Below are 5,210 nucleotides of genomic sequence, written 5' to 3' on the forward strand. Positions count from 1 at the left end.
GGAGCTGGGATTTGGGCTGATTCCAGCTGCGGCGCTCGGGGCAGCACGGCCGGCGTGGCAGAGAGGGGAGGACGGGAGGCTGTGGGGCAGGAAAGACAGACACGGCGTGGGGGCTTAGCTGGGGAAACCTTGTTTGGAGAAGTTTTGTGGTCTGTTTTAATCAGACCTCTCTCTGGCGGCAGTCGTGCTCAGCTCGCCACGTGATGGCGAGAGCACTGGTGTCAGCACGGGACCAGGCGGAAGCATGGGAATTTCAGCTCAGCGGGGATTAAACCAGCCCCAGAGCAACCTCCTTTGGCTGGGAGCAGAGGGGATCCAGCGATCGGGAAGCCTCCTGCGGCAGTGGCAAAGCGGGAGCACCCTGGACTCCCTCTGAGATCTGGGGGGAGAGCAGCTCTCCCGCTGGCCTTGTGGAGGGGGTCAGGAGGTGCGGAGGTGTGTGCGTGTGTGTTGGAGGGAGGAAAGCCCAGCCTGGGGAGTCGGACTGGGAGAGGTGGATTGTTCTGGGGAGGGCCAGGTCATCGGCTTGGGTTTGTGGCTGCCCTGGCCACGTGGAGCAGCGGGTTCAGGAGCGAGGAGCATTGCGTTATGCTACGAGGAGTGAGGTCGGACAAGGGAAGGATGCTGGTGGCCAGAGGACCTCTTGTTGGACTTCTCTGCTGGCTATTGGGAGACCTGGCTTGTGGGCGACCACCTGGGTCTCCGCAGGGTCAGCTGGACCCAGGTGACCTCTGCTAAAGCTGTTTTTTGGGGCATTTACATGGGACAGTGGGCTGATGGGCTGTGAGAACCAGGGTCTGGAGGGCTTGGGCCAAAGCCAAGGTGGAAGGTTGCCTTCAGAGGACTTGGTCTGAGCTTCTTCGCTCTGAAACTTGGGGACAAAATGTTAGTTAGCCCCGGTCAAGGTGGCAAAATTCCCCTCAGTGCGGGATTTGAAGCCTTGAGCTGGCCTGGGTGTCGATAGCAGGAAGCTGCAGTCCCCTAGCTGGGGTCTTGGTGCCTCGGGTCAGCGTCTGCGGCGTGACGAGAGGTGCGGAGGGGCTGGGGGTGAGGTGTTCTGCTCCGTGGACGCTGACGGACCAACTTCCTGAAGCAGCGTGGGGAGGCGGCAGGCTGTGTTCTGTGCGGGCCGTGGGCTGTGTGTTGGTCTCCATCCCAGGCATCCATCAAACCAGGTCTTTATTTTGCTCCCTTGGCTGCGGGAGCTCAAGGGAAGGACGGGGTGCGCTCTCTCCCTGGGAAGTACCCACCCAGCACGTGGGCTGCGTGGGCAAATCCCCTCGGCAGCTCCTAGACAGTCCCTATATAGGACTGTGACGCTCAGGTGAGTTGTGAGAATAAAGGAAAGGACAGCCATCAGCTTTCCCTTCCAGCATAGCTGACGGGAGTTGGGGATGTGTGTGAGGTCTCGGTCTGTGCCCGGTTTCCGCGGCAGGGACAAGCAGCTGTCCTCGCGTGCCTCTGCCTTGGGACGTGGTGGCTGGGGGAAGCCTGCGTTTCCCTCTCGGGAATGCTCGCGTGAGCCCCTTTGGGATCAGCTCTCTGCCGGGCAGCCTGCGGTCTCTCGGTGGTGAGAGCACGTGGTGGCTCCAGCGCTGTTCTCCTGGGTGTGATGTGACTTATCGTGGAAGACCAGAGAAGGGGAATTGCGCGCTTCAGAAACGCTTTTTAATTTCCTCGCTACTTGTTCTTTTGTGACCCTTTTTGCTGAGGTTCAAGCTGCTTCTTGAAGCCCTTGGGCACTAGATGGCTGCTTCTCCTTGTCGTGTTTCTCAGGACAGAAGAGGTTGAGGTCCTTGCCCAGAAGATCCTTGTAGGCCGGGGGGGGGCGAAGCTGCTGTGCCCAGGTGCATGACGAGTCCTCAGCCCCTGTCCCGAGGGGTGGCGGGAGCCTGGGAGGAAACTGAAGATGCTGAAGATATTCCTGATGCGAGTGATAGTGATGGAGATTGGAGCAGGGCAGCTTCAGAGCTTGCCGGTGATTTCATCAGGGTGTGGTTCAAGCCGGAGATGAGATTTGTAATGATTTAACTTGCTAGGGAGAGAGACCCCAGCCAAGTAGTTTTTAATGACTGTGTGCAGTGAAGGAAGGAGTTAAAGTTTAGCCCGCTTGCAGAGGATTGCATATGTAGTGCAGCTCTAAGTGCCACCACCAGCCTTTCCTCATTGTTGTAAGGCTTTTCCCAGGCAGAGGAACCTAAAAATACACCAGCTGTATAGCGAGGGGGGCTCTCCTGTGGCCTGTGGGCTTTTCTCTCTCCCCTTCGCTAATTGCCGGCAGTTCAGCAGCTCGTGGGTTTGAAAATGGAGCCGGTCTCCTCCCGGACTGTTCCAGTCGCTGAGCAGCAAGTGACTCGGGGAGATTGCAGGTGAAAGCCCGTTAGATGGTGTTTCTCCTTTGGGGGGTCGGTGATAAGGGGGTTTTCCATCCCATTGCTTCGCTCTTCCAGTCTCCCTTGCAAAGGGCAGGGCTGTGAGGCTCTCGGGGCGGTTTTCAGCCTCACCCCACTGCTCGAGAGCAGCTTCTCTCCAAGACGATGTTTTCCCTGACGCTGGGGGTGCAGACCTGCCTGGGACCCACCCCAGGAACCGTGCGGGGCCCCTGCGTGGTGGCAGGCAGCACCAGCGGCGATGGGGATGGCAGGCGGGTGACGGGCGCACCTCTGTGCTCGTCGGCACGTTTTAAAGCCCAGCTTTGGCTGCTGCTTCCTAGCCCAGGCGCCCGTGCTGACTCGGCACCCGTCAGCGCGCTGGACTCGCTGCCCGGCTGAGTGGAGAGCTGGTCCTTAATGCTCCGTCCAGTCTTTGCCTTTTAAGGTTAGTTTTTCCATTCCAGCACTCCTGCTTCGTGCTATCAAAAGTGGTGGTTAGTTTGATCTCCCATCCCAGCCCCAGGTTTTTGTGCTGCAGGAGGGGGAAGCTCTCAGCCCTGGGGGGATGAATGCTGCGGCCCCTTGCCACCTCCTTAGCAAGGAGCGGGTCGAAGGCATTTGTGGGGCGTGTCGGTGGCTTTTTTTGATGAAAGGCTCCTTTGAGCCCCATCCAGGTCATGGCGCAGCTGTGACCAACTCAGTGTGGCCACTTTTGAGGTGAAACCTTGAGCAAACATCCTCTCCGGCTTGGGACGAAAGGAGCCGGGGTGGATTTGGCGCTTGCGCGATTGTTTCACCGGTTTTGTTTCTGATGGCAGGTTTCCTGCTATATATATATATATATATATATATATGGGGGGTGTGTGTGTGTGTATGTGTGTGTGTGTTCACAGAAAACAAAATACGAGCCTGCGGTGCTGTCTCGCCGGCAGCGTGGCCCCTCTGTGGGATGAAGCAGCCCTGCGCGGGATGCTCTGTGCCGCGGGATGCTCTGGCTGCATCACTTGCCCCCCAGGCAATGTACTGGGCTGTCTTTTTGGTCCTACTCTCCCAGTTGGTGTGTGTGTATCCAGGCCGGGGTGTATTACTTTATGGCACCCCGTTTCAGGGCTGGGCTTGGCTCCAGGGTGTCTGCTCGGGGTTTTTTCCATGCTTTTGGAGCGCGGCGTTGGCGAGCGCAGGTCTCGCTTCCTGGCGGCTCCCAAGGCTGGGTCCTCCCCGGGGCGAGATGCTACTTGAGTGCAGGCCGGTGGGGTTTGGGCGCTGCGTGGTTTAAAACGTGTGCTGGCGGAGGAGCTGCCGCTGGCCGTAACTCCCCGTGGGGGTTGGAGGCAGTGTGACAGGAGGGAAATGTCCTCGGTCCCCGCGCCGCTCCTCCCCGGCTGCTCCCGTGGGCAGGGAGCTGGGGCTGTGCTCTGGTGGGGGGCTGCCCATGCTGCAGCAGGCTCAAACCCTGCTTTAATTCCACCCGAGTCTCAGCAACCCAAATGATTTAATCCTGAAGAAGGCAGAAAAACGTCACAATTCCTGCTGCGTTTTTTTAATAATCGCTGCTGATGGTTTGAAGCAGCACTGGTCAAAACCCCTGCTGGTGTCAGGTCACTAGGATGAGATTTTGCTGCTGAAGTATATTTAGGAGCAGAAATCTCAGGGGAGCTCTGCAGAGTGTCATCTCTCGGCTTGCCCCAGCTCTGCCTCGCTTTGCTTTCGTTCCAGCTCCTGAGTCGCAGTTCCCTACGTTAATTTGGGAATCTCCTGTTGGGCTTTCTAGCCCTGCTTTGTGGCAGCAGCCCAACCTCCTGCTCTCCTGCCTGCTTCCAGAAATAGCAGCGATGAATCATAGAAACCCACTGAGAAAAAGTGACTTCCCCGTCCCGCTCGCCCGCCTGATGTCCGGCTGGCAGCCCCGCGCTGCTCTCGGCGCCGCCGTCCCCGCTCCTCCTTCTCCTCCTCTCTCTGGCGTGTCGCTGGCACTGAGCTTTGTGTTCCTGGTGACCTCCTGGCGAGGCAGCTGGTGGTTCCTGGAGGGGCTCAGCCCCACCGTTCTCGGCGGTTTGATGAGAGCTGTGCCGGTTTCTTGGGGTGGGAAACGTCCCTCCGGCAACCCGTCAGGAAAGCGCGCTGCCTGCCGCTGCCGGGCCGCTGGGTCTGTGCCTCGGTGTGCTTTTGGGGCTAATAAGCTCCGATTTGGGGTGCTCGTGGTCCTGCTCTTACCGATCAACTCGTGAAGCGAAGGTGCTGGGCGGCGTGGCCGTCTCCAGCGGCGGTGCGGCTGCATGCTCTGTGCTAGAGGCTCCCGGTGACGGTAGCAATGGGGGATTAGACCATGGGGAGGATTTCCAGGGCTGGTGGCTTCACGTTTTGATGGTCTTCACACCCACAGGGCTTTGTGGCACCCGGCTTCGGTCTCAGCGTTGCTTGGACGCGTTGCCCAAACCTCCCTTGAGGCCGTGGCGGGGGCCGCCCTGGGGGGTGGAAGGGAGCGGGGTGGCAGCAGGCGGGCAGGGCTGGGCTCTGGCGGAGGTGGCCCGGTGCAGAGAGGGTTTGGAGGTGCTCTGGAAGCTTTGCCCAAACTGCCGGGCGCTCCAGGGCTGGGCTTGCCCTGGGACGAGAGAGGATGTTTGTTGGGAGCGGGAGAAGGGGGGAAAAGTCTCTCCCTTCCCTCAGCCCCCTCCCTGGCTGGCTCCGTGACTCGGGAAGGGGACGGCAGAATTGAAGGGTGCTGCACGGGATGTCGGGTACCCCTATGGCCCAGCCGCTGCCTGGGTGACGAGGCAGCCCCCCCGGTTTGCGTGGGGCCTGGCTGGCGGGTCCCACAGCCCCGCTGAGAGCCGCCTG

General features: G+C 59.9%; 1 protein-coding gene across 1 annotated transcript in view; it reads left to right on the forward strand.

Moving 5' to 3' along the window:
• The first annotated feature begins 2,798 nt into the window (after positions 1 to 2,798).
• PLXNA1 (plexin A1) overlaps positions 2,799 to 5,210 on the forward strand; it is a 100,915-nt gene continuing 98,503 nt past the window's right edge. The window contains exon 1 of the mRNA XM_026857529.1: positions 2,799 to 2,817. The gene's annotated coding sequence lies outside the window, so the exon portion shown is untranslated. The remainder of the gene's footprint in view (positions 2,818 to 5,210) is intronic.

The sequence above is a fragment of the Athene cunicularia genome (genome assembly GCF_003259725.1).
Source record: "Athene cunicularia isolate RWA chromosome 12 unlocalized genomic scaffold, athCun1 chr12_part1, whole genome shotgun sequence".
NCBI classification, from domain to species: Eukaryota; Metazoa; Chordata; class Aves; order Strigiformes; family Strigidae; genus Athene; species Athene cunicularia.